At 32.9% G+C, this 24,940-nt stretch overlaps 1 protein-coding gene across 5 annotated transcripts in view; it reads left to right on the top strand.

Annotated features, from left to right (window-relative positions):
• LOC123677177 overlaps window positions 1-24,940 on the top strand; it is a 136,592-nt gene that overhangs the window by 108,799 nt on the left and 2,853 nt on the right. The gene's annotated exons all lie outside the window — the stretch shown is intronic.

Genomic DNA, 24,940 nt, shown 5'->3' with positions numbered 1-24,940 from the left:
TTATTGAAAATTGTTGTTTTTTTTTGAGAAAAAAACCACTGCTCTATATCGTTCTAAAATCATTTCAGCGTTGCCGGCGCTCGTCATATACAGGATGGACCACGATCGATGGTACCCTAGTCTTTTACGGAACCACTGCTCTAAATGTTTTCAGCGCTGCATTGTTGCCGCATATATCAAAAAAGTACTAACACCTTCAATATTTCAAATAGAACCCCCTGTATGTTATAAGTTTTTTCGGTTTGCCCTATAGCCTCTTGGTTATTTATGTATTAAATTCCTTGTTTCTTTCTCTAATGGTTTTTGAGTAATTGATTGATTTACTTTTTTTGTGCAAAACATAGCTTCAATTGAACATTCATCACTGCTATTTCGGGTATGGATTACCAATATCATCATTAACGTGTAATAAAATACGTCCGTAATCATACAGGGTTGTTCGAAATCACAGGCTTCAGCAAGACATATTAAACTGATAAAAAGTGCGTTTTTCGAATAGAATGAACTGCAGAGAAAATGAAATATCCTATACCTAACTTGTCAGGTTTCCTAATTAAAAGCAAGTTTTCATCCCAATGGCTACATTTGTTTTAGAAGTAAAAAAAAGAAAGTAAATCAATCAGTGCCTCGAAAACCAATAGAAATAGGAACAAGGAAGTTGATAGACAAATAATCAAGAGGCTATAACAACCAAAAAAAGTAATAATATACAGGTTGTTCTATTTGAAATATCGAAGTTGTTGAAAAACTGAAAATATTTTAGATCGATAAAGCAATGGTTCCTACTCAAGAAACCAAATTTTCAATCAAATCGTACCTTCCGTTCTCCGTAAATGTCTAGGCCTAGGGTACTATCGACCGTGGCCCACCCTGTATACAGGTACCACATACCTGTTCGCAATTGGTGCATGAATGAACGAGCGCTGAAAAGATACTGTCACATCAGTGCTTTCCTCATTTCTTTAAATTGTGTACTTCTCTTTGAAAATTCTCAGAAAAAAATCGAAGAGTCAGATAATCTGTTACATTAGCCCTCGATTTTTCAATAAATTGTAAAATAATTCATTCTAATCCATCAATGACAAGGCTGATTACACCTCAACACTTTCTGTTTACGCAAAGAATTATTTCACACTCCCTGAAAAGTATGAAACTTCCCATATTCATCCTCCTCACGATTAAAACAGCATCCAACAAATTCTAACCAACAATTTCTTGCTTCCTAATTAGGCAAACGATAATATCAAAGTCGTACTGCATGGAAAGGCTCTTCGCAGATTGCAGCTCTCGTGACTTAACGATTGCGTGCATCTCGCAACGAAGATTTTGCATATCTGAGCTCTGCTTCAAGTTCGCGTAACATCAAACGCGAATATCTTAGATATCGAAGGGGAGTTTTTACACTTTTTGCTTCTTTTCTGCCTTTCAAGCTATAATAAACCACCATTAGTTAAGTCGAAGAGCTTGTTCAATTTCTTCTCGAAGGAAATTGAGATTATTAGCCTGTACTGAGCGTGTCCAGGGGCGTAGAAAGTACAACGATTTGATATTTCGGTTCATTATTTTCAGTAACAATTTTCAATTGAAAAAAAATAAAACTCCATTCTGACAATTTCGATTGAAAAAGCTGTGAATTTTTTATTGAAATTTTTATAAACCAACAGACAAAAAATCTCGCGCTTCCGTACATCATTCAAAGCTTTTTCTAGAAACTGTGAGAGTTATTTGCATAAATTTGATGTGATGCCGCATAATTTTAAATGACCATAAATTGAAGTATGAAACTCGAAATTCGTAAAACTTTTTTTTTTCTAAATGGAAATGAATATCATCATTGAAGCAAAGAAAATTCTGATGGAAATATGAAATTCACTCCCGATGGCAGTGTTATTTAGTTGGTTCATTTACATAAAAAGGACCTTATTGCATATGCAACGAACCAGACATTGTTGGAAAGTTCAGAATAAATATTCTGTTATCCTTACGGGTGTATTCAATTATGAGTACCTACATTATACTAAAATGTTAACCGTCGATTCCTATCCATTACACTCCGTTAAGTAATGAGTAAATACATGAAACCAAAATATATCGAGATCATCAGTGAATAATAACAAGGAATAATGAAATAGGAGTACATTAAGTATTTTATAGATGCAGATAAAATTCAGGACTATCCAAAAGAAGCATTACCGAGTGAGTATGAAACAATAAACAAACTTGGGAACCCGCTGAACATTGATTATATTTGAAAAATGTCATGAAAAGCATCGAAATTATACCTGTTCTCATAGTGAAACTGCACTTTTATCACATTGAACGAATATTGAAAACTGATTTACAATGTAGAGCAAAGCAATGAATTCATATTTACATAAACCAATCATTGAATATTTTAATTCTCTATCTATATAAATCGATATCAAACAACGCAAGACGCAGTTATTTACATCAATATGCTCAGAGTGAATGAAACCCCTCAATAGTATTAGGGATTAAGGAAGCACTCTTCAATTTATTTTTTTTATTTTGATTTTTTTTCACATTGAACGAATATTGAAAACTGATTCACAATGTAGAGCAAAGCAATGAATTTGTATTAGTATGAAACAATCAATGAATATTTAAATCTCTATATAAATCGATATCAAACACATCAAGATGGTCAGAGTGAATGAAACCTTAAGAGAGAGCACTCTTCAATTGATAAGGTCTTTGGCTAATGCGTTCATTCTGTCACACCTTGTAAAACAAAATCGTGCGAGAATATCTCAGATTCACACAAATTTTATGGTTATATTTTATTATTGTATATTATGTTGTTACTCGGAACTCTCCTACCACGAAACTTTTTCTTCTCACTGAGAATGCCACGGATTTATCTATTAACTGTTAAATATGTGATAGAGAAAACTGAGAGACTTGCCACTTCGTGGCTCGTTTTCGACTTTTAAACTCGTGGAAGAATATCAATGCCTTCTGCAATTGTATATGAAATAACTATTCCAACAGCGAATGTAGGGATTCACGGCTTGGCTTGATTTTCAAGCTACCTGGCTTGAGCTTGACTTGATTTCAAGTCAAGTAGTAATTTTTCAATCTCAAGTCAGTCAAGTATTTATTTATCGAGTACTTGAATCATATCAAGCTACTCGATTTTTATTTTTAGCAGTTTTATTGTGTAGTGTCACATAAAAAAAATGATGAAATGAGAAGGAACCTTGCAAAAAACAATTTTATTTATTAAATATATTGTATTAATAACCGAAAATATCAACTCTTTTGAAATAAAAACATAAATTAAATCACTATAAATCATAACAAAATAAAAAATAAAGTTTGTTTCTATTGAGAAACCTCCAGGTTTCTATATTTCTAATTTTCCATCCAGGATCTAGGACACATGAGGAATCTCATAGATTTGTCGCCTAACCTATTGCGGGTTTTTGGAACTGTAAGAGCTGCTCTGGAATATTGTCTTCAACAGGAGCTGAAGATGTACGTTGATAAAAAATCCTTGGCCAAGTTTGGAAAGATATTTCGGAAACTACCAAAATCTACTACTAGATTTCATGGAAATGTAACAAAACTAATAATAAAGTCACACTAGCGAATGCTTCAGCCTCTCGGCGCTCGAGGTTGCAGGAATATATTATGCCGTGCGCATGCGCATATCAAGCTCAAGTAACATCAAGTAGCTTGATATCAAGTCAAGCAATAAATATCTAAAATCAGGTCAAGTCAAGCAATAAATATCTAAAATCAGGTCAAGTCAAGCTCAAGTATGTAATTTTTCACGAGCTTGATTTTCAAGTCAAGTATGTAATTGGTTAAAATGTCAAGGTACTTGGCTTGAGTAATCCCTAAGCGCATGTCAACTCGCCCGAAACCAGAAAATGGCTTTTACAACCCGAAACTCGAACTCCCGACGTAACCTTCTTATGATAAGGATAACCCCCATAACTATAGGCCAAACTGCCATATCTACCTATTTCTATAAAGCACAACAATAATAAGTAGATAGAGAAGTAGTTGAACCTTTTGGAGGACCAACGAAGATACCAGAGGGCTTAGGTACTAATTGTGAACCTTGTGAGACACCATCAAAGATGTTACTATCCTCAGAAATTCACGTACTGTTTCTTCTATGTTTAATAGCGGATGGCGCCGGTAAGAAGCTGCTTCCAATTAAGAGATACCAATGTTTATTGACGAAAACACCGCTTGTGGTACGGCTTATGTCATTACCAACCGACAATAAATAATAATCGTATATTGCGTGTAATGGTATCCCGATCAACTCTGCATAATTCCTGTGAAAAACCACAGAGAACGCCTCGCACGTAATTTTATGGTTCTTACTTGACGGGTTCATCATCCTCGCGTTGCCAAGTTCGAAAGAATCCGTGAAACAGTTTGGGGTGTGGCTATGGTACGGGATGATAATATGAGCACCACTTACGAGCCGTTAATTCAAAATTGCAGCGGTGGTAACCATCCGTTTTTGCTCGTCTTTTTATCGTATGGAAGCTGGTTCCGTTGAACGGGACAATTCTAGCGCAAGAACGGTTCCGTGGGAGTAGTTTGTAATGGTACGCACATAGATTCATGGTCTAAGAGAGAACAGTGTTGGTGGTGCTCTCCTTCCAAAGGGTTTATTATTAGAACAAGAGTCAAAGGTTCAATAAAACATTATTTTCTGTGGCAATGCATTATTATAATGGGTTATGAGGGAATCCATTTCCGCAAATGCGGGATCCCTCTGAAATTCTGCGGGATCAAAATTTCAGGATTTTCCATGCGGGATCTGCGGGATTCAATATTAAAATTGCATATTAGACAAAAAAAGCGCAAATTTCTTTTGAAACGTCCCAGAAAGCAATAAACCACTCATAAATTACGGACGAAGATGCAATACTAGTTACTGCTGAAACTACACTACAATTCATGATCAGCAAATTGGGGGGTCTTTATTACCCGACATTAAGTAAAAAAAATGGTTAAAGCTTTATTTTCTAGGATAAAAGAGCGCCGTTCATTAATGACAAGTATAGTAACGTATTTAGAAAAGCCAGGCAAATATCTGGAATTTCTAGGATAACAGTCAATGTCTACAGATGGCCATGAAGATACATTTGTAATAATAATAATAATAATATTTCTTTATTTCAAGTAAATTCAAAGTTACAGTATGAAACTAAAACTGACAATTTAAATGAAATAACGTCAAAATTCTGAGCTTTATCCAGCTTGTACTTCATAGCAAATCAACATTACGAAATGAAATTAAGTGTTTGACTGACAGGCTGCAAATAGAGATGTCTTTATAAGACACAATCCCAAACCGGAGACCATTTTACTTAAGCTGATGAGGATAAAGTACCTTCATCTAATCTAGCCACGAGACGTGAACCATCGCCTTTGAATTCAGAAGGGGAATCGAATCATAGTATTCGTACTGCTTGGGTACCAGAATCAAAGGCTTCTTCTATGGCTGCACGAGTACGAACAACACTTGAACAGTTATTAAAACATGAAATGACCCTTTTTCAATGCATATGGAATAGGGGTACGGGCACATACTTCGAAGCTGTTCACAACTCCGACCCTCGACTTAATTCCCACCAATCTCAAACGTTCAATTTTGAATGACAAAATAGTTTCTGGTTGGAAAAACTCTGAGACACCACTTGTCAGATTTTTCTATGATAGTTTACCCGCGGCAAAACTTGACAGCTGTTGCTATGTAATGAACACTTTTATACTATAGTATGTTTTTAATAGCATAAGACCTTTTTATGACCATGTTTAATAGGTTGAGTACAAAGAGTACATATATATATTGTTAACAATCCTGTATTCTTGCAGATCCGCGGCATTGATAGTTCTTATCCCTCGGATTTGCGGGATTGATATTTTGGCGCGGGATTGGATTCCCTAGTTATGACTAGATGCACAGAATGGCATTCAGTGTTTGGCTGGCACTGTCGAAATTGGAGAAAATTTCAGAGCGCTTTTACATATATGTGGCAGTATATTGTTGGTACAGTGTCTAATTTCGACCTTCAATTTCTTTTGAGTTTTGGATGATGCCCTCCTCGGCCCCCTTGAGGAGTGAGTGGATGTGGTGTTTTCTGCTATTTTATAGCCTGTTAACTCTTCCTCTACATCTGAATTCAATACCATGACATTTTTGTTATATTATTGTGTCCCCCTCGTTCCCTTTTTAGATCAAGTGGGTGCTATATGCGCCACTTTTTTCGATCGATGTTTGGATCAACATCCACTCAATTGTACAGTGAAATATGAATAATTTAAGGTCAAATTCGTGTTTTCCCACTCCAGTGGTGGAGAAGCACCACCGTGAATTTAAATGTTTCAAACCAAAAGAAAGTAGCTGTTCATTCAAAAACCGAAAATTCGCAAAAAATCATCAATTTTTCGAAAGTGCTATGTAGACTAGTACCATTTTGCTGAAAAACCTTATCCAGAAGTGTAGATAAAAGTCATAACATCACGACAATATTCACCATCCATCGTTATTGCATAGAAATGTACACCAAATAGTAAAATATTTTGAATACATTGCATTCTCATGAATCATTTGTAAATTTTCTGAGCCATTAATCTGGTAATCCTTATGACTGCAACTAATTTTGTGCTCGTGATCGGCACACATTCTTGCTATCGAAGATTTTATTGTTTATTATATGTTGTTCCTTCATGTAACAGTCTATGTATACTTTTCTACATATATCGATCTATCATGAAATTCATTTGTCATTATGAATACAAAAATAAGTAATTTAAATCTTGCACTGTTATTGCTACTTTTTTTTCTCAATATGAACAAGGTGTCAAATGTGACTCAGTGGGAGTCGAAATATCTTAAAAATTTTCGATATAAATTCCATACGGCAAGTGTACAATTCCTACTCCCTTTGATACAACGATGGTTGTCTCATTTGGATCATCTAATTGAGTGAAGAAAACCTATCGTGTGTATTCAAGCAATAAATTGCAACTTAAAGAAGCACGTTCTAAGTGAAATTCAAATACTGCCTAATTAGATTCCTTTATTTTCATAAAATGACATTGGAATACGTTATACTCAAAGCTATACTCAAACGAATACTTAGTGAAATCCGTAGTTCTGTAGTAGGAGCTAACTTAAAGGAGAATTAAAATATTTCAATTGTAGTGGATTTCAAACTGTCCACCTCACTCCGTTTCGTCCTATTATGAACTTCTTGGAGTAGAGCAATCTACTTTAGCATACTAGGTATGCAATCCAGCACTCAACTTCCCATTAAAAAATAGCAAAAAGACTAATACTACAAAATAATGACCGAAGTTCCATAAACTGAGAAAAGTTACACATTCATTCCTGGTTATTATGAATTGTGTCATTTTTCAGGCTTGAAAGTCCTCAACAGGGGTTGGATATGTTGGAGTTTATTAATTGTTTATTAAATCATACTTCTCTGAACAGATTACTGTCTTAGCAAACACGTATCAGGAAAGGTCCAAAGAAATATGCGTAGTTACCTATCCTCTCAACAGTAGGTACAGTACAGGTGATTGTAACATCATAGGGGCCTTTGAAATATTAAGAATTCACTTGACGCGGATTTGAAAACAAAGAGTGCACAACAAAATTAGAATAAGAATCGCGGACACACCAGAAAGTATTCTAAAGTATAGTTGCCAATATTAGTTAAACGCAGTAGAGAATATTTCAAAGGTTATTAGAGTGTGATGCAATTCATGCATATACATATATGTTAAATTTCTATGATATGTCTTCATGGTTTTTTTTCCTATCCACATGGTGTTACCAAATAAGTGCAAAAGTTTTTAGCGAGTAAACCTTAGTCGGAAACTCTTAGACCTCTTTTTGGACGCTTCCAAAAATGAGAAAAAAATAATCTTCTTTGTTCTTGATATTACAGAAGATATCGCAATTCGGGCCATGTTTTACTAATAGAAATGGTGCCTATGTAATTTTCTTTATTTTTTTTTTGTGATCTTTGGATAGGATGACATGCAGCCCCTATTGCATTTTTCTCAATTCAAAAACATGTTTTGAAAATAACATATTGCAAATATTTTTTAGCCCTTGTGTTGTGTCCGTAAATACAATAGTTTTCTAATAAAAAAAAATACAACATCTAGTGGTTCATCTAGTAGGTCGCTTATTGGTAGAACATGACCACAAAAAGTAATTCCTTGAAATATTCAGCAATTACCACAAAAATATTAAAAAAAAGTTTCCTATTATTTTTTGGGAAAATGCAATGTTTAGCTTCATTTTGTCAAATTTTAAACACCTGTAACTCGGAAACGAAACACTCCAGACTTATGTTATTCGTTGGATCTTCTTTTCTTATAACCTAACGAATCACTCTCTGACTTTTCGTACCGTAGTAAGAAATCACCATGTATACTCGTTGCATTAAGTTTTGGTTTGTGAGTTGCTACCTACGAGCTGAAGAGTATCATGCACGACAATCTTATGTGCTGTAAAACCAACCATAGCTAACCGTCTAGCCTTTCTGCTAAGCCTGGACATTGGATCAGTTTTTGCCAGTTCATCTCTGGTGATGGACGTTGTCCTTGTCGGTTCAAAAATTAAACCTGTTTCTTCCACCTTCCGACGTCGGAAATCAACATTCACGAATCTGACGGAGAACCAGGACCGTCCGAACCCTGTGGTTTGCCATCAACAGAATTATCTGAAAATATGCATACACTGTGTCCGTAAAGTATGGAACAAATTCATTTTTAGCTAAACAGACCATTTTAAGAAATAATCCTGAAACATGTCGATTGTTTATTTTAATTTACCGTATTTTAAAGTAATAATCTAATATACAGGGTGAATTACTTTCGAGTAATGACGTCACCGTAATTTTTTTTAAATGGAACACCCCATTTTGTCTCAATTTTTCGATTACTCCAGCTGAGCTGATTCCGAAAATGTATCACATGTTGATTCCAATTGGTACAAGGTGGACAAAAATACAATAGTTTTGTGAATGCTCATAAAGTAACGCGTAACATTTTTTATCAGTTAAATTAACAATATTATCAAAAATACTTATTGTCTAGCGGCAATTGGTTTGAATGTAACACCCTATTGTTTGTTACATTTTTAGATTAATAATCTATAAAAATAAGAAATAATTTCTTTCATATTCTCTCTGCTAGACCACAAGTACCAAACATGTTTGGAAACAGCTCATTTTTATTAATCTAAAAATGTAACAAACTACAGGGTGTTACATTCAAACCAATTGCCGCTGGACAATAAGTATTTATGATAATAATGTTAATTTAACTAATGAAGAATGTTACGCGTTACTTTATGAGCACACACGAAACTATTGTATTTTTGTCCACCCTGTACCAATTGGAATCAACATGTGATCAGCTCAGCTAGATTAATCGAAAAATTGAGACAAAATGGGGGTGTTCCATTTAAAAAAGATGACAATGATGTCATTACTCGAAAGTAATTCACCCTGTATATTAGATTATTATTTTAAAATACGGTAAATTAAAATAAAAATCGACAGTGTATAATTCCAAGCATTATTCAGCTACGACAAACCTGATAGCATATATATTCAAATTCGAAAATCATATGGCCAATAACGGAATCTCCTGCCAATCAAATTCTCTAAGGTAATTAGTAAAACGTAGGAAGTGGGACGTCAGTGATAGCCAAGATGAACGTAATAAGTTGGTACAGTTACCGGTACCATGGTTATATTCACGGATTAAGGCGAATAGGTATTTTAGAGACGATCGTTGACCCGTAATATAGATGGGGTGACCCCGAAGAGGCCAAAGAAGAGAATGCCCGATTGGTTCAACAATTGGTTCTATCGCAGTACTTCGATTGATCATCTCTAGGTATAGTAAATCCACAGTCACTTGAACTAGTCCATAAAAACGCTTGGCCATAGATGTCCCTTGAAGTGGATACCGCCATCCGCTGAATACCGGGGTTTATTTGAAAGTATTTTTAGACAATAAACTCGCTCTGCTCGCCGAAGGGGCTCCGCCCCTTGGACCCCGTCACTATGCCGGTAGATCCTTCACTGGGTATCCCTCTAGAAAATAAAAGATTTTTTTCGGAAACCATGTATCGTTAGCTGATTTTAGACGATTCACTCGGTATCCTATGCTGATTCTAGGGTAGAATTCTATAAGACTTCTTTCCTAGAACATACCGGTTCGCCCTTGCTCACATGAAAATATTTGATGCAAATAACTTTCCATGACGACAAACCAAGGGCGGTCCTAGCCTTAAATTTTGAGGGGGTTCGCCGTTAAGGGTTTCGAGTTTTTCTATGGGACCAAATCCCAGATTACACCGATATCGAGCTTAACCTCTCAAAAATATTTATATTTAGATATTTATATGAATATTTATACAGGGTGTTTCAAGTTCGAAGGCCTATTAGACGTTTCTGGAGAACGGGGCCGATTTGAAATCTGAAAATTCAGAATATGACATTGTTCATGATGACCTATTCAGCTGAAATATCTTAGAAGTTCTGGCACTTCCGGTTATACAAGAATAAAAAAAAAAATTCTTCGAAAAAAATATTTTTTTTCATTTTGTGTCTCAGATATTATAAAGATTTCCATTCTCAATTACTCTCTGCTAAAATTATTGCGTTAGTTCTCATAGTTTTCAAAATATTAAGAAAAAACCGTAAAAAAGAGAGAATTTCCATAGTCACTATCACGTGAATTATTTTCACTGTGAATATCCTATGCGTATACTCAACTCACTTTCACAAACTAGAATGATGTTGGAATATCGTGCATATCTTGAATTTGAAAAATATCATCACAGGGTGTTTCAAATATTGTGCCAAAAATTGTGAACAAAATTTGATCATAACTTTCGATTTTCAAATCAGAACCCTATTTTTTTGTGATTTCGTTGAATTCTATGGTAAAAATAAGGGTAGTGTTCAAACATGATTATGCTCTCAAATTCAATAATTCAAGAGTTATTCCAGATTTTATGAATTTATGTTATACGTAGGGTCAATTTCATTCAATCTGTTTCTAGAGTGCGTTTCAAATATTCAATTATTTCAAAGTGACAGGTGTACTCATTATTGAATCTAGTAGATTATAATTTGATGATATGAATCCCCGTTATTCAAATAATGAAATTCTGGATCTATTCCATATCCACGGTGAATGCAACAGAATTGTTTCGAGAACTTGTCGAGCATTCAATCAGAAATATCCACATTTACCACCAATTGACGAGAAGATAATTCGGAAGGATGTTTCAAACTTTCTGTTACTCCCTTTTCATCACCACGCTGATTTTTTCCTGAATTCATAAAATGTATTCTACCGCTTTTTCATATGAATAGAATTGGCACACAGGAGTCCTGCATGATTTTATTTCATTTGGTAGGTAGAGGTTTTTTTCTTCTAGGTAGGTACTCCATCCAGTATAATGGATATTCATGAAGTATGCAACATCCTTTCAAGTAGATGAGGAAATTTCTGATTTAAAATTTGATGAGTTCTACCAATAATTCTATTGCATTCATCGTGAATATGGAATTAGATATTTATAATACAAGTGCAGAACTTATTGATATTCTTCCAAGAGTTCAGAATGACCGAGTGGTAGAATGAGCCTTCTGTACGAGTTTTAAACATTATGTTCCCGAATTCACTGCCTTTTTATTGAAATTGACGGAAATTTCCATAAATATCAATTAGTGATTTTTGCATTGAAAAATGTTGGTTGGTAGAACAGTTTTCTGTATCACAAATTTGACAAATAATAGATAAATCCGTTCCAGTCTATTTTGTTCCACAAAATGTGCCGGAAAGAACTGATTTGCCACATAATTAGAGAAAAGTATATCCAGAATTTTGTCATTTGAATATCGGAAATTCAATTCGTGAAATCAAATTAGTGAAGCTTTGATAATGAAAATACCTGTCACATGTAAAGTAATTAGATATTTAAATTTCTATGGTCATAGAGTATTATTGCTAGTCTGTCTGAAAACAGATCATTACGATAATCCCAAGCACATAAAATCATGTGGATATCCCGGCCATGCTTCCACGTCGACGGCTAAACCGAATATTCTCGGTTCTAAGGTCATGCTCAGTATTTGGTGGGACCAGCTCGGCGTAGTGTATTATGAGTTGTTAAAACCGACTGAAACGATCACAGGCGATCGTTATCGAACGCAATCAATGCGTTTGTGTCGAGCATTGAGAGACAAACCGCCGCAATACGACGAGAGAGTAGATGAATGGATTTTACTGCATGACAATGATCGACTCCATGTTGCGAAAGTCAAGATATACTTGAAAAAGTTGAAATGGGAATTCCTACCCCACCCGACGTATTCTCCAGACGTTGCTTCCTCGGACTATCACTTGTTTCGATCAATAGCACACAGCCTGGCTGACCAGCACTTCCTATCTTATGAAGAATTAAAAACTTGGATCGATTCGTGGTTCGCTTCAAAAGATGACCAGTTTTTTCAATTCGTACGCTGCTCGAAAGAAGTGAGAAAGTAAAGTGACCAGCGATGGGCAATATTTCGAATCATAAATGTATAACCAAATGTATATTTACAATAAAGCCTCAAATTTCGGTAAAAAAATTTGTACGCTTATGTATTTGTTATATTGTAATATATTTATTTACTTATCACGGTCTTATCTATTCAGGTAGAAATTAAAAAAAAATTGTAAATCTATTGTTTCATATGAAAAAAAAGAAGACAATTGGCAAGTATAACACAACATCAAATTTGGTCTGTGAACCCTTTGAAAACCTTGTAATCACAGCGTCCTCGTCAACATCAATGTCCCTGTATATGTTCAGGAGTACTAAACTGAATCCGATGCCAATATCGAAAAAACCAGAATAACACCATATGAACTACCATTTATGCATTTCGAAAATAAACTTGCCGAATTTTCTGCTCGAATAGCTGTGCGAAAATTATGAGTTTCCATACAGTTTATCTATTAATATGAATTTCCACCAAGTAAAAAACCGATCCCATCAAGAAGATCTGGCATACAGGCAACGTTGCAGATTATTAGATTATTAGACCTAATATTAGGTCTATGCAGCTGACAGACGTTACGTATTAAACATGATGGCCGCCGCCATATATAAACAATCGATAAAATCATCGATTTTGACGAAAAAAAGGCATTTTTATTCCAGGGAAAGCTTGAAATGTGATTAATTAATCATTTCTAACGAGAATCAGTTAATAAAATACAAGAAAACTAGCTATTAATGTGGATAACCTCACCTTCATTAGGCCAATTTCACAATTAAAAAAAAAAACTAGCTGAATTAATGAATTTATGACAGCGGATTCGTGATCTAAGACCCAAAATATGTAAGTCTGCGAAATTTCATCACTTTTGAATCATTATTAAAATTAATTCTATATAGTAAACATTGTTTTTCTTTTCAGAAGATGGATTATTTTCGTTTGGATGAATAATTATACAGGATATTTATTTGTCGAATATCAATTTGAAGTATCTAGAGATGTTGGACCAATTCAAGTCTGAAAATTGAGATTAAAGCTTCAAATTATTAACTAATTTGTAAAGAAATACACAATATTTGATCAACAATTATATAGGGTGTATATATATTCGAAGTAGTAATTAGACATTTTGAAATCTGAAATTCTCATTTCTCTAGAAATGGCAATTCCTTTCTTCTTTGAAAAATTTGGGAAAAATGCATAATCAAAATGTGAGAGTTATTATCAGTCAATAGAAATAATACCTGAAAAAGAAACTGCATTCAATGTTTATTTTCAGTTTTGACAAATATTGAATTTACATAATCATTCGATAAGATCTATGAAAAGACCTACAGTGAAATTTTGTTTTAGGGATATTCAGTATAGCTATTATAAACTAAAAAGGGGCAGAATGAATAGATCTACCTTTCAAAAACCCATGGCTAATGTTGCCTTACAAGCAATCATAATAATATCACTAACATCTTTGAGAAATCAGGTTATGAGAAGTCCCTCATTTCCGAGGTTCATCAATACTTTTTTCAGTTGAGCAACAAATTATTCTTCCATTTCATAATTTATTAAGAAATACAAGGAAGGACACCTTTTGAAATCTAAAAATTTGGTTAATAGTAGGTTATTTTCCATAATTTATAATATTGAAAGACCAATTGGACATTCCTGAAGAACTAAGGCGTTTTTAGAATCTGAAAATTGTATCGATGAATTTTGCATACTCTTCTTGAAGGTATATGGACAAAAATGATTTTTGTGGGTTCTGGTGAATGATCAAAGGGATACAGGTAACAATTTCATTAATACCAGTCGAGATGTAGTGATCATAGATAAGAGATGATATAGAAATTTCACTAGATAATTCTGATTCAGTGGAGGACAGCTGAATTAAAGCTTAATCGTGATGGTTCGTTACGTTATAGAGCAAGCTTGTAGCTCTGGGTTTTACTCAGAAGTAAATTGAACAGGGAAATATATATAGTAAATGAAATTTTGACAGATATAAGTTAAAAAAGATCAACAATTGAGCATTGTATTTACATAAAATCAAAAAATAACTTGCTAACTGTTGTTGCATTGTACGTGGATGACTTTTTTGTTTTAACAAATGTTAATTCTGAATGAATATATCTGATAGAAAATTTAAGTGATAATTTCATCATAAAGAATTCAGGGAAAGCTAAAAATGTTTAGGGATGAATATCACTAGAAATTATGAAAAAGGTAGTATAGTAATTGTTTATATTCTTCAAGTATGTATTGCAATAATTCAGCATGTCTAATTGTAAACATAAGAAAACTCCTTTGAAAACTTAATTGAAATTTGATTCAACAAAAGAGAGTTGTAATGATGAACCATATAAGAAATTAATAGGTTTATTAACGTCTTTAGCAGTATTAACTAATCCTGATAAAGCATACTCTGTTAATCTCTTGAGTCAATTTAATAATTATCTCATTATTGAACACTGAAAAAGTGCAAAATTCATTTCAAGATGCAAGTATAAAGTATTTTATACCTACATTGAATTGCTGGAAAATTTATACCAATTTCGAAAGTAACTGCCATGTCAAAATTCTTCATATACTGAATGATCCTTCAAATTTTATTTCTGTTGTAACATTTTGACTAGTAATTAAAGTGAAAAATTTGAACTGATTTTATATATGTATATAGTATAGCTATAAATGAACAACCTGAAAAGAGACAGAATGAATAGACTTGCCTTTCGAATACCCATGGCTTATGTTACCTCATAAGCAAATTTAATATCTAGGTAGAACCTTTTTGAGAAATCAGGTTATAAGTTTGAGAGTCTCTTCATTTCCAAGGTTTCAGTTGAACGACAAATAATATTATGATAATATAACAGGGTATATATGGTTGAAATTATTCGTATGAAAGATTTCACAACGATTTGATTTCTTCATTATAAATTCAACAGCACTGCACTCAAATTCTTCAAAAACTGATAGGTCACTTATATTTTTGCACTCTTCAGTCGTAAAAGTGTATATTTTAGATATTCCAAAAACACATGGAAATTTTTGAATGTCATCTGACTAACTTGGCTCTTTTTCCAGTAATAAAGCCAATTGTGAATTATCTATAAGGAGTTTTTCTATCTGTTTAATACATGATCAGATGAAGCTTCTGTTCTCTTTTGTAGTTCCATCTTCTGTCGCAATAGATTCAAATTCTCACGAAAGAGAATGTAGTTTTATAGTTTGTGGAAAATAAACGAAAAATTCCTGAAATAAAGTAACATTCATATCCAATTGAATGATACAAACACTTAAAACAAACCTGAATTGAGGAAAATGCATTCGATGATATCAATGTTCATTTCCAAATTTTGACAAATATCTATCGAATTTTCGATTCGCCGAAAACTTTGCATTTTATCTGTCGGCATTTATTTAAATATTGAATAACAATTTTGGAAACTGCAAACTTTTTCAAGAACTTTCATATATCGAAATGGAATATTTATTATTAACATGACACTGACAGCCAAATTGTCCACAGATACCACAGAAATATGGGACTTGAAATGTCAAAATGATCCGAAACACCCCGTATACTCGAAAACCGCGGGGAGAATCGAAGGTTTGGGATTTTTCCCGGGATCTCCAGACGATTTTGAGGGGGGTCTTATTCTTGTCATTTTTGCTCTAGATGGTCCCGTTTGGGCTGTGATTTTACGTTTAAAGTTTGACGTATATGTGCAAGCGGTTTTATATATACTTAGACTCGCTCTGCTCGCCGAAGGGGCTCCGCCCCTTGGACCCCGTCACTATGCCGGTAGATCCTTCACTGGGTATCCGGCTAGAAAATAAAAGCTTTTTTTCCGAAACCTTGTATCGTTAGCTGATTTCAGACGATTCACTCGGTATACTATGCTGGTTCTAGGTTGGAATTCTATATGATTTTTTTCCTAGAATATACCGTTTCGCCCTTGCTCACATGAAAATATTTGATGCAAATCCTAACTTTTCATGACGACAAATCAAGGGCGGTCCTAGCCTTAAATTTTGAGGGGGTTCGCCATTTTGGGCTTCGAGTTTTTCTATGGGACCAAATCCCATATTACACCGATATCAAGCCTAACCTCTCAAAAATATTTATATTTAGATATTCATATGAATATTTATATAAGGCGTACAACTTTGCTTCCGCCGCGGCAACGGCGCGCCGTTTTGCAATAGATGGCTGTAACGGTAAGTGGTAGTAGAAATAAATATAACGTAGATGTCACACAATAAGTTTAGGTATTTGTGAACATAACGCCATCGACATGTTAGTCGATTTGTATCTGCATCATAAAGTTATTCACGATTAGCTGCCATACGTCCCGGTACGCCGGGACATGTCCCGGTTTGGACCATTGAGTCCCCGTGTCCCGGTTAGTTATTCAATTGTCCCGGTCAGTAATTTGACCGTTATGAGATTCATATTTCCTTATATAGTGTAGGTGAGACAAAATTTGTTTTCATGGAATCTCAACGGATTCCAGTAATCATAAATCTGAAATGCTGTTTCCGTTGCTCAAACATTATTTTTCAGAAACCGAAGGATTGAAAATAAAATTATTAAAATTGTTCAAAAAAATAGTCTTATGCAATCACTTTATTTTATATTGAATCCTTAGAGTACCTTAATATTTCCATATAAAATATTTTCGCTGTCAGTGCGGTACTTACTTCGAAGTAAAATAAAGGCGAGTTTTTTTTTAATTCGACAATGAAACTATCGGTTGTCCAGCGCATAGACTTCACAATACTGCTTCCACTTCCGCCGATATGATTTTAATTTCTGTGCATTCTATTGGTCTTAAAATTTTCAAATATTTTTCGATATTTTTTGTAAGGGTCGAACGATGAAAGGTTTTCGTGAGTATGCAGAAACAACTTACAGCAATGTTCTTTCTTATTCTAGAATTCGATGGCTTTCACTAGTTCTAGCTATTGAACGCTTGCTGAAGCTATGGGTGCCATTGAAAAAAAATTTCTTAGCTGAAAAAAAGGCCTTAAAAGCTGTAACCGATTTTTTTTGACTCTTTATTAGAACTTTATACTCTATTTCTACACAGTCAAGCATTTCTGATTGACGAACCGATTGAAAGTATTGAAAAATCATTAATTACTGTTATTAAAGATTAAAGTAAAAATTAATTGAGAGGATAGGTACTAAGAAAGAGTTGAATGGAAGATTACTAAATAACTATTTCGGAAACCAAACAAGACAAGTCTACAGGGTGGCCACTTTTTTAATGGGTTTGTATTGGTAGCTTTTAAGCCATAAGAGTTAGAAGGTCGGTCAAATGGAGAAAAAATTGCATGCATAGAAGCATTATAAAGCAGTTCAAACAAATCGAGATTATCAGGGCCGGTTATTGAGATATCATAAAAAAAGTAAATTATGTCATTTTGATTTTTCTTTTTTTCCCACTTTATTTAAAATATTATCAAAAAATGTTACATGAATTTTTTATTCGACAGTAAATTATCCTCAATTTGACGTATTCAGATTTCGTATCCAGCGTTTCGAACTCTCTGGGACACCCTCAACCTCATTTTTTTCAATACGGACCTGCATATTTTATGACATTTTTCGAAATAACTTTTAACGCTGAATTCAACGATATATCACACAATGTCATTCAAAGTTGATTTTCAGATGATTTTGACCCTCATCCAAATTTAATGGTGTGTATGTAAGAAAAAATAAGTTTATTAACGATATCAATGTTCTGACCCAAATTCAATCGAACCCAGAAAAAAATCGAGAACTGTGGCCAGTGAATGGAATTTTTCAAAAACTGCTGTTAATAAAATAGTCAACAGACGCGAATACAATGATTTCAAATTTGAATACCAAGCCTTGCACAAATTATATCGTAATGATCTCAAAATAAAGTTCGATTCTGTAATTTGTTTCAACGGAACAAATGACAAATACAACAATAGTGATACCTCGCGAGAAAATTGAGAATGTTTCGAAAGGTATTCAAGGAGACCAAACAAGCAAATGTATAAGAAGTATGGGTTCCAGAACCGTAAAGTGTACCTATTTTACAAAATGGTGGACATTTCAAACACTTACTTCATTAATTTTCATTTACTTTCGAATAATCATCTGATTTTTTTTTTTCGTTAAATGATACTTTCGTTTAATTATTATGAATTGAAATATTTAAATGATTATTATAAAAGAAGAACCAAGAAACCAGTATACTGGTTTCTTGCTTTGATTCTAATATGTTCCATTTAGTTCAAGATGGGTAAGTTGACTTTCTTATCGAAATTTATTGCATATTGCATGTTGCCAATTAAACTGAATAAAGGTAATACAGATCCGACCCAAAGAAAATTGGATAAGGGTCAAAATCACCTGAAAATCTACTTTGAATGATATATCGTTGAATTCAGCGTTAAAAGTTATTTCGAAAAATGTCATAAAATATGCAGGTCCGTATTGAAAAAATTGAGGTTGAGGGTGTCCCAGAGAGTACGAAACGTTAGAAACGAAATCTGATTACGTCAAATTGAGGATAATTTACTGTCGAATAAAAAATTCCTGTGACATTTTTTGATGATATTTGAAATAAAGTGGGAAAAAAAGAAAAATCAAAATGACATAATTTACTTTTCTTATATCTCAATAATAATGCTTCTATGCATGCAACTTTTTTTCCATTTGACCGACTTTCTAACTCTTATGGTTTAAAAGTTACCAATACAATCCCATTAAAAAAGTGGCCACCCTGTAGACTTGTCATGTTATGAGTTTCCATACAGTTTTATAATACGTCATAATCTCAAACAATTTATTAATATGAATTTCTACCAAGTAAAGACCGATCACATCAAGAAGATCTGGGCATACTGGCAACGTTGCAGATTATTTGGCATTTGACAGACGTTACGTATTGAACATAATTGCCGCCACCGGATATAAACAATGAATAAAATAGTAGTTTTTGACGAGAAAAAGCCATTTTTTTTTTAGGGAAAAGCTTGAAATGTGATTAATTAATCATTTCTAACGAGAATCAGTTGATAAAATACAAGAAAACTAGCTATTAATGTGGATAACCTTACCTTCATCAAGCCAATTTTACAAATTTTTAAAAAAAACCAGCAGGATTGAGGAATTTATGTCACCGGATTCGTGATCTAATACCCAAAATTAGTAAGTAAGCAAAATTTCATCACTTTTGAATCATTATCAAAATTAATTCTATATAGTAAACATTCACCTGTTTTTCTTTTCAGAAGATGGATTATTATACAGGATTTGGATGGATAATTATACAGGATTTTTATTTGTGGAATATCAATTAGAAATATCTAGAGATGTTGGACCAATTCAAGTCTGAAAATTGAGATTAAAGCTTCAAATTATTAACTAATTTGTAAAGAAATACACAATATTCGATCAACTATTATATAGGGTGTATATATTTGAAGTAGTAGTTAGTCATTTTTGGAGAAATGAGACATTTTGAAATCTGAAATTCTCATTTCTCTAGAAATGGCAATTTCTTTCTTATTTAAAAAATTTGGGAAAAATGCATAATCAAAATGTGAGAGTTATTATCAGTCAATAGAAATACTACCTGAAATAAAGAAACTGCATTCAATGTTTATTTTCAGTTTTGACAAATATTGAATTTACATAATCATTCGATAAGATCTATGAAAAGACCTACAGTGAAATGTTGTTTTAGGAATATTCAGTATAGCTGTAATAAACAAACTGAAAAGAGGCAGAATGAATAATAGATCTACCTTTCGGATACCCATATCTGAGAAATCAGGTTATAAGAAGTCCCTCATTTCCAAGGTTTATCAATACATTTTTCAGTTGAGCAGCAAATTATTCTTCTATTCCATATTTTGTGAAGAAATACAATATAATTGAACAATTTGAAGGACCTATTGGAAATTCCTGACGAACTAAGGAGTTTTTTAGTATCTGAAGATTGTATTGATGCTATGTTATAGAAGGAGACTTGTGGCTCTGGGTTTTACTCAGAAGTGAATTAAACAGGGCAATTTATGTCCTATATAGTAAATAAAATTTTGATAGATAAAAGTTTCAAAAGATCAACAATTGATCATAGTATTTACATAAATCAAAAAATAACTGGCTTACTATTGTTGCATTGTACATGGATGACTTTTTTGTTTTAACTAATGTTAATTCTGAATGAATTTTCTGATAGAAAATTTTATGATAAAGAAATTAGGGGAAGCTAAAAAATGATTAGGGATGAATATTACTAGAAATTATGGAAAAGGTAGTAAAGCTATCGATTATATTCTTCAAATATGTATTGCAATAATTCAACATGTCTGATTGTGAACATGTGAAAACTAAATTGAATTTTGATTCAACAAAAGAGAGTTGTAATGATGAACCATATAAGAAATTAATAGGTTTATTAATATCTTCAGCAGTATTAACTAGTCCTGATATAGCATACTCTGTTAATTTCTTGAGTCAATTTAATAATGATCTCATTGTTGAACACTGGAAAAGTGCAAAACTCATTTCAAGATACAAAGATAATTGTTCAATTTTTACTTCAGTCAAAAGGAACTGAGTATTTGAAATCGGTACTAAAATTGTATCGGCCAATACTATTGACCCATATGGGTCAATAACTACATTGACTTGATTTTTTCAAATGTTAACTTTGGATCTGAATCAATGAATAATTTAATTCTTACCAAAATGAAAAGCAATGAATAAATCAGTAGGATAGCATTTTTGAAATGGCCATATAGCACCTATTCCTATAACGATTAAAAGATTGGAAACTTTAGTGAACAAATAGGTAGGTATCAACATTTTTATACAAATTTGATCATTCATTCATGACATGGAAATTTTCAATAAATAGTTGCTTTTTAAAGTATTTTATACCTTCATTGAATTGCTGGAAAATTGATACCAATTTCGAAAGTGACTGCCATGTTAAATTCTTCATATACTGAATGATCCTTCAAAATTTATTTCTGTCGTAACATTTTGACTAGTATTTCAACTGATATATTCCATACGTCATTGAAATCAATATCTTCAAAGTACTATTCGAAAGACTTATAATGGAATTTAGAAAAATATGTCTTTCTCAATTTCATAGTCATATATGATATGATGCATAAGTCCAAATTTAATTAATTCACATCTAAAGTGAATGTTATTTTTAGAAATATTCAGTATAGCTATAATAAACCAACTAAAAAGAGACATAATGAATAGACTTGCCTTTCAAATACCCATGGCCTATGTTACCTCATAAGCAATTACCTACAATATCTTATCTTGGTGAAACCTTTTTGAGAAATCAGGTGATAAGTTTGAGAGTCTCTAATTTCCAAGGCTTATTAATACATGTTTCAGTTGAGCGGAATATAATATAACAGGGTATATATAGTTGAAATTATTAGTATGAAAGATTTGACTTATTCATTATAAATTCAACAGCACTGCACTCAAATTCTTCAAAAACGGAGTGGTCACTTATATTTTTGCACTCCTCTGTCGTAAAAGTGTATATTTTAGATATTCAAAAAACTCATGGAAACTTTTGACTGTTATCTGACTAACTTGGCTCTTTTTTTTCCAGTAATAAAGCCAATTGTGAATTATCTATAAGGAGTCTTTCTATCTGTTTAATACTGTTTCATAGTAGCATAACTTTTACTCCAATCCAAGACTGAATTGATGAATGAAGCTTCTGTTCTCTTTGGTAGTTCCATCTTCTGTCGCAATAAATTCAAATTCTCACGAAAGGAAATGTAGTTTTATAGATTGTGGAAAATAAACGAAAAATTCCTGAAATAAAGTAACATTCATCCAATTAATTCCAAATAATACAAACCCTTCAAACAAACCTGAATTGAGGAAAATGCATTCGATGATATAAATGTTCATTTCCAAATTTTGACAAATATCTATCGAATTTTTGATTCGCCGTAGACTTTGCATTTTATCTGTCGGCATTTATTTAAATATTGAATAACAATTTTGGAAACTGCAAACTTTTTCAAGAACTTTCATATATCGAAATGGAATATTTATTATTAACATGACACTGACAGCCAAATTGTCCACAGATACCACAGAAATATGGGACTTGAAATGTCAAAATGATCCGAAACACCCCGTATACTCGAAAACCGCGGGGAGAATCGAAGGTTTGGGATTTTTCCCGGGATCTCCAGACGATTTTGAGGGGGGTCTTATTCTTGTCATTTTTGCTCTAGATGGTCCCGTTTGGGCTGTGATTTTACGTTTAAAGTTTGACGTATATGTGCAAGCGGTTTTATATATACTTAGATTCACTGACCCCAAAGGAATTTCTGAAAACTTGCACAACCCTTGTATAATCGAAATATTCAGCTTCCTCCAAGTGACTTTGCATATAATATACCATATAAAGTTCTATAAATCTGGAATTGTAAGGTTTCCGAATTAGAACTCAAAAACAATTCCTCCAATGGTGTAAAAGCAATTTTTTGGCCTTCTATTATATGGCCATCATTTTGCACAATTATCTCGGATTCTGAATTCACTGATAAAGAATTCGGAATTCAGTATAGTCCAACTTAATACGATTATTTAAAAGGCGCGATTGAGGTTCGCTACTTGCTCTGTTATATTCTTTAGTAGGGAATAAATATATATTTCTAGTAGTATACTATAGTTTATCATCTTTTTTTATTTCTTGAGTATTTGTATTGTATGGAGTATTTCTGGTAACATAGCTATGATAACTAAAAAGTTTTTCGAAAGATGCATGATCTTCCATGATATGTAGGTACTCACAAGAGACTTATAATAATATAGACACATGCAACGGTCAATACCTCATTTTCTATGAGAAATGGTTTATAATTAATACCAACTTATATAAATATGGTATATAATAAATATTAAAAAAAAGCATAATAAAAAGGGGGCGTATTCTAACCCAAGGGACTTCGAAATCAATAGAAATCCAAATACAACATCCGAAAATTCATAACTCACAAACTTTACGAGATAGGCGGTAAAAGCTATTGCATTGAATTGTCTGATTTTTTTTAATTTGATGAATACCAATTTTACTGGATTGAAACTTCGCAGTTGTGAAATAATGTCAAGAAGGGTTATGAAGATCGTAAAAACCTAATTTCCTGTTGAGCGCCAGTCCGAGCTATTTCATTTCTTCATGATGACTTTAATTTTCATATTTTGGCCAGAAATTGTTTTCGAACGATAAGGCTAGACTCACTCACAACGTAAAATTCAATTCCACCCAGTGTGCATTTGGATTAAGCGATATTAAGGTTTGAATCAGGCAGCAATAAATTGTCTCATTTTGAACACTCAGTAGAGTGCTCAATGATGGTCAAAAAGTCAGTTTTTACCTCCGTTCTTCTAGTATCAACTTCCAAAATCCTATTCAAATAAATTCATTCATTTCGAAGTTATAAGGTTTTTCCAAAGGCCCCTTCAATTTATGAAGAACCGAAATATCTAAAAAACAGAAAGTTTTAAGCATATCAAAATTGGATTTTTTTTTCTATTCAATCAGTTAATTCAATAAAAAACACTTTTTTGGTAGATACTGTGTATTTCTGAACGATTTAAGAATGTATCTCTAATGAATTTTAATGATACTGTGTCGAAAAAAATTAAAACTTCCAGCCCCTAACCGTAATAAAGCGTCGCATCAATGGAACACCCTGTATACATAATATAATATATAGCCTATGTCACGATTCACGGGAAGTCTAAGTCATTGTATTCGTTTCGCTGTCGAATTAATTTAAAATCATGATTTTGACACAAAACATTCATCATCACTCGAAGAATTTCATAACTGGCAATTAGTACCCTCATAATTCTTTGTCAATTCTGGTAATTCAATGCCATGCAAATGAAATAATTATCTGATTACCCTTATATCTGTCTACGGTCGCAGCATTCATTCACCAGATAACGAAGCCTAATTCCATAGATATTAAGAAAAATTAGCATTTACAATTTACATCATATGTTGAATTAAATAAAAAATGATAAAAAGTCGAGAGCTTTTCAGCGCTAGTTTATATTTGTATTGTTACAATTTTTTCAGGAAATTTCGCATTTAGATTTCAACTTCAACTTTCTTGTTTCAGTATTCTAGATACAGATCTCAAGGGTAAGCTTCCTGGTCTAAATTATGCCATAAAATATTGAACGATAGTAATAAAAGTGCCTTTATATGCAAGAAAAACAATACATACTTAATATAAAGGTAATAAAATTAAGAAAAATCCAAAAAAACAATAACCATGAAGCATCAATGATAAAATTT

The sequence above is a fragment of the Harmonia axyridis genome, chromosome 3 (assembly GCF_914767665.1).
Source record: "Harmonia axyridis chromosome 3, icHarAxyr1.1, whole genome shotgun sequence".
Taxonomy (NCBI): domain Eukaryota; kingdom Metazoa; phylum Arthropoda; class Insecta; order Coleoptera; family Coccinellidae; genus Harmonia; species Harmonia axyridis.
This window is presented reverse-complemented; position numbering and strand designations above follow the sequence as displayed.